This window comes from Zalophus californianus, chromosome X (genome assembly GCF_009762305.2).
Source record: "Zalophus californianus isolate mZalCal1 chromosome X, mZalCal1.pri.v2, whole genome shotgun sequence".
NCBI classification, from domain to species: domain Eukaryota; kingdom Metazoa; phylum Chordata; class Mammalia; order Carnivora; family Otariidae; genus Zalophus; species Zalophus californianus.
The window spans coordinates 38,695,046-38,709,754 of record NC_045612.1 but is presented as its reverse complement, the minus strand read 5'-3'; the positions used below and the strand labels follow the sequence as shown (position 1 = coordinate 38,709,754).

Sequence of the window (14,709 nt, the reverse complement as noted above, 5' to 3'; positions counted from 1 at the left end):
ATTATTCACACGTGCTGAATTTTATTTTTTTTTACATCTCTATGCACTCCTCACCTCCACCCCATCCCCCACAAAATTTGAAGCAAATCCCAGACATCGTATCATTTCATCTGTAAATTTTTATAGGTTAAGTAACAAAAGCATCTGTTCCAATGGTGGGTCCTCAAGCATACTGGCATACTGGAGATCAGCCTACTAATAGCAAGTGTTCAGTGCAGTGCATTTTACAAAGGAAACGAAGGGCATCATGTCATGTGGTGAGTCAATTAGGTAGAAGTCAATTAAAGCTTCTATTGCATATGTAAATGGTATTTTCCCCTAGTCCCGTCACTTGCATTTTAACTCTGTTCTGGTTGTCTTATACTTTCCAGAAGTTTTAAAAATATATACCTAATTTTTTTAATACATCCTTAATTTCTTTTTGTATATGATGGGAGGCAGGGATCCATTTCTTTCCCGATGTAGAGCCAACTGTCCTCACTCAATTTCCATTTTCAACATCATCCATAGGGCATTTAAGAAAACTAAAGTGTCAGCTTCGAACTGACAAAAGAAAGCAATGCAAACAAAACAGTAAACCAACAGTCTGAGTTCGGCTTGATAGGCCTAGACTACTATGTATTTAAAGGTTTGGGAGCAGTGCTGGGAGCAGGGGCGACAGCACTGCTGTACCTGGCTCTGTCACCAGCACCCTGGCTTACAATTAGAATCTCCGAAGGCCATCACAAATGCATAGACCTCTTGCTGAATCTCACCAGTTGCCATATCTGAACATCTGCATCATGGTGAAATAGCCCACACTTAACAAGAAAAACAACAAAATCCACTTTCCCAACCCTCCATCCATTCCTTACTGCTGCTCCTAGACCACAGCGCCTTATAGACTTAGTAAAGAAAATGAATACACTCTTCTGAACCACAGCTTCCCATGGAAATGTAACTAAAAGGTACAATAAAATAAAATAAAATAAAAGGTACTAAAAGTCAAAGTTAAGTTTGCTAAATTTCCTTCAGAACACAGGGACTTAATAATTTATAAGGTTGCTCTATCTCTGGGTAAACTTTGTTTGGAAAGGTCCAGAGAGTAAATAGGCTTTGGGGGCCATACATTCTCTGTTTTGACTCCGATACTGTGTTTTGAATGCAGCCAGACAAAGTATAAATGAATGGATGTGGTTGCGTTCCAAGAGAAGTTTATTGGTAGTGGGCAGGATTTGGACACCAGCAGTATTTTGCCAGCCCTTGCCTTTCACCAGTGATTGATCTTTATCAAATAGGAACCCTCTCCCCTAGCTGTACACTTATTTGAGCAAATATGGTGACACAGAAGGGACAACTAATAATTTCGGTATCATCTTACAGAAATGAATACTCTCAAAATTATTCACTAACCTTTTCCTATAAGTTCTCATAAAAGGAGCACGTCCATTGTTCAAAATATAATTTTTAAAGAAAATGAAGATGAACACTAAGTAACTACTCTAAAAGGAAAATACAGAGTCTAGACATACTTTTATTCCTTATTCTGGTAATCAACACTGAGTATAAAAAGCCTACTAAATACATGGTCAAGAGTCATGACCTCACTACTTGAAACACAGAAGGAAACATTAAATGAGAACAGAGATTTGTTCTTTGGATCACTTACCAAAAACCTTGACTAAAAAACAAAAAACCTATACAGTTTTGCCAAAATAGTTTTAATTTAGAAAATGAAACCAAAAATCTCCTTGGCACATCATATCCACTTAATTTTAAAATATTAATTTTAACACTTCACAGCCTGGTAAGGCAGAAATTATATTTTCAAGGCACAAAAGATGGCAGCCATTTTAATATAGCAAGAGCACGTGTGAGTATGTATTCACCCTCTAAGCCATCAAGGCCACTTGTTCACAGAACACATTTGAGCTCTAGGATCGCTGAAATGAAAAAATGTTCCACTGCTTACAGAAATATTGAATGTTATACAGAACAGCAAGGAATAAAATTAAATAACAAAGGCACAGAAGACCCCTTGACACCAAAGGCACCATCCGTAAAAGGAAAAATTGATAAACTGGACCTCATCAAAATTAAAGACTTTTGTTCTTTGAAACTCCCTGTGAAGAGGATGAAAAGACAAGCTACAGACTGGGAGAATATATTTGCAAGCCATGTACCTAACAAAGGACTAGTATTTAGAATATATAAGGAACTCTCAGAACGCGACAGTACAAAAAAAAAAAAAACTAACAAGAAAATGGACAAAATACATGAACATACATTTCACCAAAGAGGATACAGAGATGGCAAATCAGCACATGAAAAGATGTTCAACATCATTAGCCACTGAGGAAATGCAAATTAAAACTGTGACAAGATAACGCTAGACACCAATCAGAATGGCTAAAACAGAAGACAGTAAGAATGGCAAATGCTGCAAAGATGAAGAGCCTTCATACACTGCTGGCGGGAACACAAAATAGTACAGCCACTCTGGAAAACAGTTAGGCAGTTGCTTTTAAGAGGAAACACGCAACTACCTTACCACCAGCAACGGCACTCTTGGGCCTCTACCCCAGAAAAATGGAAATTTGTGTTCACACAAAAACCAGTACACACTCGTTCATAGGAGCTTTATTTATAATTGGTTCAGAACAAAAACCAGGAAACAACCAGATGTCCTTCAATCGGTGAATGGTGACACAAACTGGGGCATATCCACACCATGGAATACAACACAGCCAAGGGGCATGTATACACACCGAATATGACTCAGCAGTGAAAAGGAACTAACTGGATACAAGATAGACTCCCTACAAGAATCTCCAAGGAACCACCCTAAATGGAGGGAAAGAAAAAAAAAAGCCCATCTCCAGAAGTTACATACTGTATGATTCCATTTATATAGCATTCTTGAAATGATGAAATTATAGGCATGGAAAATAGATTAGTGGCTGCCGGGGATCAGCGAGGGAGGGAGATAGCTGTGGCTATAAAAGGGCAACACCAGGGATCCTCATGGTGATGCAACTGTATCTTTACCCTGGAGGTGGTTACATGCATTTACCCATATGATAACACTGCACAGAACTAAATACACACAGGCAAATGAGTGCACGGATAACTGGTGATCTCTGAATCAGGTGGATGAATTGTATCTATTTCAGTTTCTTTGTTGTGGTATTATACTACAGCTGTGCAGATGTTACCACCGGGGAAAATTAGAGAAAGGGTATTGTTTCTTAGAACTGTATGAGAATCTACAGCTACCTCAATATGAATGGTTAAAAGACAAAGAATGAAAAAGAGTATAGAACACCAGCCAGTGATAGGAGTGGAAAAATCAAGCTTTTATTTTTGCTACGTCTCAGGAATTGAAAGTCAAGGAAGGGAGAGAAAAGGAATGCCAGGAAGAGAAGCTACAGGCTACAATTAATACAATCATCTCCTCCTCCCCTATGGAGCTGTGAGGTCCCCAGGATTTTGTTTATGTCCCTGATTTGAATGCTGTCATTGCTGTTAATAAAAATAAACTGTATATACATCTATCTCTTCACAAGCCTCCCATAACCATCCCAGACTATAAAGTCATAAAGATGGTCTTCTTCACCATCATGTCCTGGTGGCCTGGCACAAAATAAGTGACAGCTGAAGGAACGAGATAAGCTCAATGAGTGATAAATGAATGAATGAGATGCCAGCATAGTCTTCAAAGTTCCTAGTCAATTACAGTTACAAGGCAGTAGGCAGCATGTACACATTCACTTTCAAACTTCTAAAAGCCACGGACATTTTTTAAAGAGTGTGGTATGCACACATTTCACTTGCAAGCAGAAGTTAACAATACCTGACTTTTGTAAAATGCTTCTCAATTTATAGACTTCCACATATAGTCTCCACTCATTTGATAAGGATGAATTAAGAATTGTGCACACATACACTGGAACAAATATATGCAGATCTTTGAAAAAAACACGCTAGGCAACTGGTATAACTAAGAACTTACAGCACAGCATTAATGCAACTTACGTCATATGATCACATATACAGATTCATTATATATGTATTTTTTTCAGTAGAAGAACAAAGAATTCAAATTAGGGGGCTTATGGCTCACGCTGCCAATCATCACAGCACTTTTACAGATGCAAAAATGAAGAGAGGCTAAGTGAGTTGTTCAGGGTTATACAATTAGCTAGAGCTGGATCCAGAGCCTCTCCAGAGCCCCAATTCATTTCTCCTCTTATTGAATTGGGCAAGACTCTCCTTTCTCCTCCACCTATCCCACCCCTACCCGAAACACAAACAAAAATGTTCATCTGAATCACTTATTTTTTTTAATAGGGTTTTCAGGGGGAAAGCTTTTAATTGTTGCATTACACCTTCCCACGGATTTTTTTAAGTGTCAAATTACTTCCCATATCAGAACAAAATGGTACTTTATCCTATGGTGCAAGCATACTAACGGTCTACTGTCATCCTCCACCTAAATGGTGGCGAGGGTGTTAATTCTAACAGGAGTCTTACATGTCTTACACTATAGTGGCTTCAGTTGAAAAAGAGAGCTACTTTACAATTCAAGGAAGAGGCCTTATGCCATAAAAAGCCTGACTGATATGCTCGTTGACAGTACTGTAATTGAATCGCCACTTGCGCACAGCCTTATGTATCAAGAACAGTTACAACTATTACAGGCAAAATCCAAGAAAAACTAAAGTGACAAGCAACTACCGGGAAATGGGATTTTAATTAGGTTAAATCTCCATCACGCAGCAATATGGAACTAAGCATGAATTTAGAAGTCCTAGAATCAAAACACCAGAGGAACCTTATTTGTGCTCTAGTCCAACATCCTCATTTTTGTACATGAACTGAGGCGTCAATTTAGCCATTAACCAATAAAGCAGACTGCTTATTACTCTGTCAAAGGGATTCATTTTTCAAATGCCATTTTGCCCTTATTCTGCATCTCACCGTCATTTCTTGGAGCAATGACTGATTATTTTGAAGGTGAGACAAGAGCAAAATTCATTTCAAGAGGGTGGAAAAATGCCTTTCAAGGAGGAGATGCTGGAGTGCAGAGGAGAAATGACGTCCTATTTAAAATATGTAACCCCTTGATGGGGGTTCAGCAATGAATCATATTCTCCTCGATTTTTCTATGTGCTATAGACATTGGCCGCAATTATTTCTGTAGGGTACTCAACTGAGAGGAAGAGGAAGTGAATAAAGCTAATGCTAAATATACAGCATTCGTGAGGACAGGGATGTAGATAGAAAGAACAGGAAAAAAATACAAGCATGCTTCTGCTAGAATTCAGTCGTTTTCTAACATACCTAAAAATACGGAAGCTAAAAGGATAGCGGAAGCCAGGGCATCCCTCAAATCCAAAGGGCGGTTGCTGCCAGGGCCAGAGAGATCCCCTAGCCCTCGGAGCCAGACCGACCCGGAGGGGACAAGATGGTGTTGAGGTCTAGGGGCGCCCTAAAGGTCGTTTGGAGGTCTGGCGAGCACTTGAGGTGCTTCTTCGGAAAGGGTCACGGCAAAGCACAGGAGCCCTGTCGGGAGGATGCTTCTGGCCCTCGCGGGGTGGGGGGCGGTGGGCCGCAGGAAGAGAGGCAAGCCGGGCTTCAACGGAGAAGATGCAGAGACCCCGGGAAACCTTCCCGGCCCCCCGGGGGGGGGGGGATGCAGGTGGGCAGGTAGTTGGGCAGGTAGCTGGGCCGGGCTCCAGGAGAAAGGGAGCCCATTCCGGGAACTGGGACGTCCCCTCCACCTCCGCGGGGCTCAGGTGTGGGACGGCGGGGCCGCCGGAACTCGGGCGCCGACTCCGGCAGGCGTCAGCAGCTGGGGCTACTCACCGGAGACGCGGCCCACGGTGTCTTCGCAGCCGGCCCGCGCCTGGCAGTCGGGAAGCCTGCGGAAGAGCCGCGTGCCCGCTAGCGCTGGGGCGAGGAGGGGCGCGCCGCGGAGGCCGGAGAAAAAGCCGCAGCGACGCGCGCGCACCCGGACGGCCGGCGGAGGCGGGACGAGGCGCGGCGCGGCGCGGCGCGGCGCGAGCCCGGAATAGACGCACCCGGAGGGGCGGGCGGAGCGGGGGCGCGCGGTGGTGTGGCTGAGCCGGCCGAATCGCGGGCGGCCGACGTCTCGGCCCACCCACGCTCACGCCTCCGCTCGCCCCAGACGTCAGCCGCGGAGGCGGGGCCCAGCGGGCTTCGCTAGGCGAAGGAGGGGCACGGCGGGCGAACCGCGTCGCCTAACGGCTCGTCGCAGCCTCGCCGCAACCTCTCGCTCCGGCTTCTGTGCCGCTGGGCGGGCCGGCCGGTCACCTTATCGAGTGTGTTTTCGGAAGGGCCTAGCGCCTATCTGATTTCAGAGAGGTTTGGAGCGCTCCCACGCCCGCACCTGTGCTCGCTTCCTAGGACTCAGCTCCGAGAGGAAAGTTCCCCTCGGGTCATCTTCCAGCTGCCCTTTAGAGATATTCATCTTTGGACTTCTACTCTTTTTTTCAGACGGAGATTCTAGTCTTCGATTAAAGGCATCCTGCTCCTCCAAGCCTGAGCTACTGCCCCCGGTTCCTCTTACCTCGCCTCTCACTGCGTTAAGACCCCCGCTCCCTCCCGTTCGTGAAATATCACAAGGATGCCTGGGGGGGGCGGGGTTCACTTGATGCCTTTCCTTTCCACCCCGGGGTCATGGCCAAAGAGCCCACAACTAATAAGGAGAAGTCCCTGCAGCATTGTGACAGTTCACTGGCCACGATCGTAGCTTAGGAGCCAGCCCTACAAAGACCATTCCCAAGAGATTCAAGAAATTGCTGTTAAAAGTAAGATTCTGGTGAACTGTCCAGACTGCAAAAGGGACAGACCATAATTGTAAATGAGCCACGACAAGCTGCCAAGAATGTATCACCAGAAGAAGTAAAGCACCAATATTCTTCCAAGTTCCCTGATGCATAATGGAGGACTAGCTTCCTCTTCCAGCTAGTAGTGGACATTTCATTTCTCTTGCTGTTTTCCATCTTCCCATAGAATTACACATGTGTGTGTCACCCCTTCAGATTACAGACTAGAGTCGTTCTTAAGCTTTAGTATGCATCCAAATAATCTCGGGTGCTTGTTAAAATATGACTACATCAAAAACTAATGATGTAATGAATGGTGACTAACATAACATAATAAAATAAAATTTAAAAAAATATGGGTGCCTGGAGCTACAACCTCCAGATACTGTGGTTAGGATCTGAGTGGGTCTTAGAAATTTGATTTTTTAATAAGTATCCCAGGTGGCACTATGCGTGGTCGGAAGCCCACAGTTGGGAGAGCATAGAGCTACAGCTCTTGCGTGTTACTTACTCTGAAGTGGGATTACTCAGCCAATTTCCAAAAGGCCCACCCACCTACCTATAATATGCCTACAAATATTACTATGGCAGTCAAGAACTTCCTTTTCCGAGATTGACCTAGAAAGTTCAGGACTTCAAACAACGAGTTTGTCGTGTTTATTTTATGAGATCTTGTTGTAATACCAGAAATAAGTAATCATTTGTCAGCTATATAATTCACTGGGTACCTGCAGTGTACAGAGCACTGTCATCCATAACAGGGTTAACACAAATGAAATAGAAGGAATGATCATCCCTGCCCTCAACAAATTTAGTGTCTAGTCATGGAATTAAAACACAGACACAGGACAGACCCAGTGTAGCACATAAGTCAATCCATTGGACCGGGAAGAAAAAGAACTTACAATTAAAGAGTACTTTTGTTGGGGCGCCTGGGTGGCTCAGTCGGTTAAGCCTCTGACTCTTGATTTCCAATCAGGTCATGATCTCAGGGTCCTGATATCAAGCCCCACGACGACCCTGCATTGGGCGTGGAATCTGCTTGAGGATTCTCTCTCGGCCCCTCTCTAAAAAAATAAATAAAGAGTACTTTTGTCCATTTTCTTCACTGTCATTAAGCCCAGACCTCTTCAACTAGGTAATCTCCTCTGAACACTGAGCCCTTAACTTACTGAAGTTGCTTCAACTTTAAAAGGTACCAAGGAAAGAGCCTGAAGCTATCAGTTTTTGTTGGTATGTATGACTTTGTATACATACATGCCTCTGCATGTACCTATGTGTATAATGTAGATATAGATCTATTTATCAGATCCAGAAACTCTTTCAGTTTTTCAGGATCTTTATCACTTAAGTTATTTATTAACGCAGACAGTTCTGGCTACCTTTTTTATTATTATTATTATGTTACGTTAATCACCATACATTACATCATTAGTTTTTGATGTAGCGTTCCATGATTCATTATTTGCGTATAACACCCAGTGCTCCATGCAGAACGTGCCCTCTTTAATACCCATCACCAGGCTAACCCATCCCCCCACCCCCCTCCCCTCTAGAACCCTCAGTTTGTTTTTCAGAGTCCATCGTCTCTCATGGTTTATCTCCCCCTCCGATTCCCCCCCTTCATTCTTCCCCTTCTGCTATATTCTTCTTCTTCTTCTTCTTCTTCTTCTTCTTCTTCTTCTTCTTCTTCTTCTTCTTCTTCTTCACACATAATGTATTATTTGTTTCAGAGATACACTACCTTTTATCATAGACCATAGCTCCCCTTTGCTCTACAGTGAACCACACCCAGGACGAAGACGGAAGAAATGCTACATCTCCAAAAAGGAAACCAAGTGGCTCCATATAATTTCTAGCTTTCCTTTCTCATTTTTTCAAGGTCAAAACAAACCTTGTTTAACTTCTTGTCATCAGAAACCCTCCAGCACTCCTCCTACCCAGGAACAAAACGGTCCCCTAGCCAGCTGCCTGGCATTTTAGAGAGAACATTTGCACAATTGTTTACCAGTTAGGAAAATAGGGGATTACTATCACTATTTTACAGGTGGAGAAATAGATCCAGGTTTAAGGACTTGTCCAGTCCCCCCAGCTAACTAGTAACAGAGCCTGGATTTCCTACCACGGTTCTCGTGACTGCTGGATGACGGCGTTAGCCACGACATCAGGCTTCCTCCGAATGAAGTCTTACCCAGGACTGCCAACCCAATTAGAAACCGAAGAGATAAACATGGAAATGGAAAACAGGAAAACAGACGGTGCGGTCGACAGATTCAAACTACAACATAAAAAGCAAGAAAAGCCTGAAAAATGAAGCTGTTTGAAACCGGGTGGAATTAAACGCGACAACTCCGTTAGCTGGTACTGATACTCAGGCCTTGCTCACTTTACTCTCCTGCCCTAAGAAGCTGAAACTGATAGCCAGGCTACTCCTGGGCATTAGTAATTCATGGGAGGGCAGAAAACAACTGTTCTTCATTGACCGTGTAACAAGCTTTTGCGTGTTAAACATATTTCACAGGTTTATAAAATAATAACTTCCTCCTGTGGTCCAACTACAAGCAGCGGGACTTTACAATAATGTTTGCATAGACAAGTTATGTTATGCTTTGCCATTAGCAAGGCCTTCTTTATTTCAGGCCCAATCACCAGGCCAAAGATTGTCTTCAATGGCGTGTGTGAAACAACCAGTGAAATCAGAAACCTAGACAGGAGGTGATCTTACTGTGAACATAAATAATAACCCAAGCTCCTCTATTTAAAACTGGTCAGAGGTGTAGTAGTTAGATCTAGATGTTGTTGTTTGAGAAATGATCCTTTTATCTTTCCAAAGAACTAATTTTCATTCCTGCACATTGGACAGGTTTTTATATTCATGGAAAGACCAAAGCAAAGGGAAAGACACCCCATGCGTCTGAATGGAAAGGGATAGGATTATAAAGACTCAATTCTTCCCAAATTAATCGATAAAATCCCATGCAGTCCAAAGCAAAATCCCAGCAGGGTTTTAATGGAACTTGACTTCAGTGTCTCTTACTAATTCCTTCTTCGTCCTTTTAAAAGTGAACTCCTATCCCCTCTAAATAAAATCCTCCAGTGTCCTTGCAAATTGTTTTAGTAACCTCCCCAAAAGGGACAGAAAGAACAAAATATTCAGATTATCCCTAGGGCAGGAGGCAAATGAAATGGGCGGTGGGTGTCATGGGAACGGCATGGAAATTACCTTCAGTATATTTTTGTCCACTTTCTGTAGTCATTCTAGCCCAATAATGTTAGGGGAAAAGAAATGTCATCGGGGGCACCTGGGTGGCTCAGTCGTTAAGCGTCTGCCTTGGGCAAGGGTCATGGTCCCAGGGTCCTGGGATGGAGCCCCGCATCGGGCTCCCTGCTCAGCGGGGAGCCCGCTTCTCCCTCTCCCACTCCCTCTGCTTGTGTTCCCTCTCTCACTGTGTCTCTCTCTGTGTCTAATAAATAAATAAAATCTTAAAAAAAAAGAAATGTCATCAGTATCATAACTCATATTCAATCTCTCTTCCTTTTCCTTTCCCTTTCACATACAAGAACATTCGATTTCATCTTCCATTCTTAAAAGACAAGGCAAATAACGACCATTTTCAAATGTCCCTTACTCGGAATCATTGACTACTAGAGCTGGGAGGCCACTCAGAGGCAGACTAGCAGCATGGAGACCATGTGGGCTTTGGACGTGGACCACCCTGGACCCAGTTACATAATGTCTTCAGAGCCTCAGCCTCCTCGTCTCTAAATTGGGGCTAATAATGGTCCCCCCATCAGGGCTCTTCTGAGGGAGGATTAAATGAAACCATGTTCATAAAAAGCCTGGTTTATGACAAGTGTGGAGAAAACAATGGCTATTAATTACCAAGTTTGACCTCCTCATTCTATGGATGAGAAAAAAAGGAAGCTGGTACCAAAATCACATCCTTCCGTTTACACCACACCAGCCTTTCTCCAGATTCTCCTGTTTATTGAATGACTTTCTTTAAAGCCGAGGGCTAAATTCCTTAAGTGGTCTACAACCACCACCTTCACTTTCATTTACTAAATCACTCTGTAACCCGCATGCTAACCTCCATTCCCTTCAATCCTCTAAATATGCCCTTTGCTAATGCCTTCTGTGAAATGGACAAACCCCTTCATTATACCTACATATTCATTCTGCTTAAGCCTTGAACATTTATTCAAAGCAATCCTTCTCCAAACTAAAATGCTATAATAAAACTGTCTCCTTCACTTGGATCGTATGTGGCACCCAGTCCAGGCTAAGTTATTGTTATTCAAATGGAAAATCTTTAGCAACATGTTTAAATAACAATGGCCACCAGGTATTAAATACTTACTCTGTGCCAGACACTGCCCCAAAGATTTTACATGCATTATTTCATTTTACCTGCACAGTAAGCTTACAAGGTAGATACTATTATTATTTCAGAGGAAAATGTGCATATGGCTGAATAAGTAACATTTCACATACCCATTTCATTATCACATAAACCCATTTAAAAGAGAAGGAAATTCTCATTTTGGAACATCCTACTTCTGTATTAGACACAAGGGGAAGCCCTCCTACAAAAGGACATTGAAAGCAAATATCCAGAATGTAAACTCATAGATTTTGAGTCACTTTTAGCTAGATTATGTATCTAATCCACACCATCTAAACAGGAAGCTTTCAGATTCAGGGTCTAACCTCAACTTTCGACGAGCTCATTTCAATAGTATTTATGAAAGAGTTCAACAAATCTGATTTTGTTGCCACTGGGCAATCCAAATCAGCTCATGAATCGGTTCTCTCTTAATTGAACCATGATGCAAATGAGTCCTTATGTAAAATTGTCCAAACTCTTTGTAGCTATGCATCACTGTTCTCGGATGAATACGTTCCTGGAAGACTACTTTTAAGCGAATTTTCATACTGTAAGCCCCACTTTTCTACTGCTTGTCTCTATTATTCTTTTTCTTATAAAAGAAGTTCATGTTCACTTCTTTCGTTCAAATAGAAGCATATAAAGTAAAAGGGGTCTCTTGTCCTGCTCTATAGAGATGAAGACAGCTGTGAACAAGCTGATACACATCTTCCCAAATGTTTGCCATGCACATACACGGTAACACATACTTATTTTTCAAAATGAGAACGTATTATACATATTGCTCTACAAATTACTTTTATCCATTTAATAATGTATCACAAACATCACTCCATGGTATTATGTTTGTATGTAGATATCTAAGTAAGCCTTTTTTTTTTTTAACTGCTACCCAGTGTTCCATAGTATGGATGTACCATGATGTATTCGTCATATCCCTATTAATGAACATTCAGAATTTTCCCCTAATTCTTCACAATACTCCAATTAATATCCCTGTGCAAGTATCTTTGCATATCTGTTCAAGCATCTCTATATAGGTTAGCCCTGTAAGTGGAAATAATGTTGGGTCAAAGGCTAGGTGCATTTGAAATTTTAAAGGAAGCTGTCAAGTTGTCTTTTAAAAGGACCAAACCAACTTACACTCCTACTTAGAGTATGCAAGAGTGCCATTTTCCTCATATCCTTGAAAACATCGAATATTATCAATCTTTAAAAATCTTGCCGATCGGGACTCCTGGGTGGCTCAGTCGGTTAAGCGTCTGCCTTCGGCTCAGGTCATGATCCCGGGGTCCTGGGATCGAGTCCCGCATCGGGCTCCCTGATTGGCGGGGAGCCTGCTTCTCCCTATGCCTGGTGCTCTCCCTGCTGGTGCTCTTTCTCTCTCTCTGACAAATAAATAAATAAATAAATAAATAAATAAATAAATAAATAAATAAAATCTTTAAAAAAAATCTTGCCAATCCAATAGGGAAACAATGCTATCTCATTATTGTTTAATTTCCTTTCATTAAAATGTTTGAAATTTTTATGTATTTTTCTAAGAGTAATAACCATTATAGAAAACAGAAAGCACCAAAAATATATAAAGAATGCTCTCTACTTTTTTTTTAATTTTAAGTAGGCTCCATACCCCATATGAGGCTTGAACTCACGACCCAGAGATTAAGAGTCATGTGCTCCACCAACTGATCCAGCCAGGCACCCCTAAAGAATGCTCTTTAAATCCACCATTCTGCTGCATTGAGTGAGCCACTATGAATATTCTGGTATATTTTTTAACTAGTTTCTTCTTATGTATATTTTTCTCCAAAATTGGAACCATTTCATATGTCTAGTTGACCCTTGAACAGCATGGGGGGTAGGATTGCTGATCCCCCATGCAGTTGAAAATCCACATATAACTTTTGACTCCCCAGAAACTTAACTACTAATAGGCTGCTGCTGGACCAGAAGCCTGACAGATAACACAGTCGATTAGCACATATTTTTTATGTTACATATATTATATACTGTATTCTTACAATAAAGTAAGCCAGGGAAAAGAAAGTGCTATTAAGAAAATCATAAGGAAAAGAAAATACGTTTATAGTACTCTACTGTATTTATCGAAAAAATTCCACATATAAGTGGATCCATAGAGTTCAAGCCCATGTTGTTCAAGGGTCAACAGTATAGTATTGTGTGCTTTTCTTCACTTGACACTTAAAGTGAGCTCTCCCCCATGTTATTAAAAATTATTTAAAAACCAGGTTTAGGGCTGCATAATATTCCAGCATATGGCTGTTACATAATTTATTTAACCAGTCCCCTATTGTGTGGGGGGCATTTAGGTTTCTAAATTTTTCTAGTACTATAAGTGATGCCATTATGAACATCCTTGGATATCATGTCTCTCTAATTAGTGTCTTAAAATAACTCTCAGATGTCGACTTGCTGAATCAAATGATACCTTTCAAGGTATTTCATATCACCAAAACATCTTTCCTCTGATTTTCAACAGAAAATGAAAATAGTAATTTGTAATGATAGTCCCATTGATGAATAGACCCCAGTAAGAAAGCAAATGCATACACTGATCTGCTGCAAAATCATAAAGGTAATTTTAAATCAAATTAAATATAATGATTCTTGAAATAGGTCACCAACACAAAATAGCATTTGATTCAGGATGGAGAGGTTATTTCTTTTGTTTAGGATTTGAATTTGGGGAATTTTTTTTTGGCAAAAGTACAGCATTTCAACATTCTCCCAGAGAAAAAAGTCGGGGAGAGATAGTTTCATTGAAGAGATCCCACTAACTTTAAGAATCCCTTCAGCTTCAATTACACCTCCCTCCCCCACACCTCATACTCTATCCTGTTGCTAGCCTTTTGCAGAAGCAGCTGCCTTTTTGGGAAATAAACAAGCTGATCTTGGGCTGAAAGAGACACTAAATACAGAAGAAACCCAGGGAAAGCACAAAAGCAAAGTATGCCTGCAAATTAACAGAAAAGAAATAACCAAGAGGTAATACAAATATCAAAAGCAGGGCTTCAGATAATGCAGGTCAGATCAGTTCTCTGATCAAGTTCTGTGATCATAAGTTTTGATAGAACGTTTATCTTACCTCCTGCTGTTTTCAACCTGAGAAAACCTCTACAATCGGAAAGAAATACTAATGCAAAGATCATACCTTCCTCGCTTCCACTGGCTCTGTATTTTATTTATTCTTTTACTTATTTTATTTTATTTTACTTAAAAAAAAAGGTTTTTTATTTAAATTCCAGTTAACAGATGGTGTAATCTTAGTTTCCGGTGTACAATATGGCGATTCAACACTTCCATACATCACCCAGTGCTCATCACAGCAAGTGCCCTGCCACAGCTCAGGCTGCTATGTCGTACCCAAATGTAACCTAACCCTTCCCAGATAGATCTTAAATCCTTGACCACTCATCAGGGACTGAAGTTGCTAATTGTTCTCTTTTGACAACAAGATGACCCAGAGC

The 14,709-nt window shown here is 41.6% G+C and overlaps 1 protein-coding gene and 1 long non-coding RNA gene across 5 annotated transcripts in view; both read right to left on the bottom strand.

Annotated features, from left to right (window-relative positions):
- The window catches only part of ACSL4 (acyl-CoA synthetase long chain family member 4), a 78,406-nt gene extending 72,372 nt beyond the window's left edge, over positions 1–6,034 (bottom strand). For 3 of the 4 annotated variants that reach the window (XM_027607501.1, XM_027607499.1, XM_027607500.1), the window contains exon 1: positions 5,848–6,033. The gene's annotated coding sequence lies outside the window, so the exon portion shown is untranslated. Of the gene's footprint in view, positions 1–5,847 lie in introns of all 4 variants that reach the window. The other variant, XM_027607498.2, reaches the window with a different exon arrangement.
- Positions 6,035–7,167: 1,133 nt separating this feature from the next.
- LOC113930298 overlaps positions 7,168–14,709 on the bottom strand; it is a 103,576-nt gene continuing 96,034 nt past the window's right edge. The window contains exon 4 of the long non-coding RNA XR_003522510.1: positions 7,168–7,897. This is a non-coding gene — a long non-coding RNA (uncharacterized LOC113930298). The remainder of the gene's footprint in view (positions 7,898–14,709) is intronic.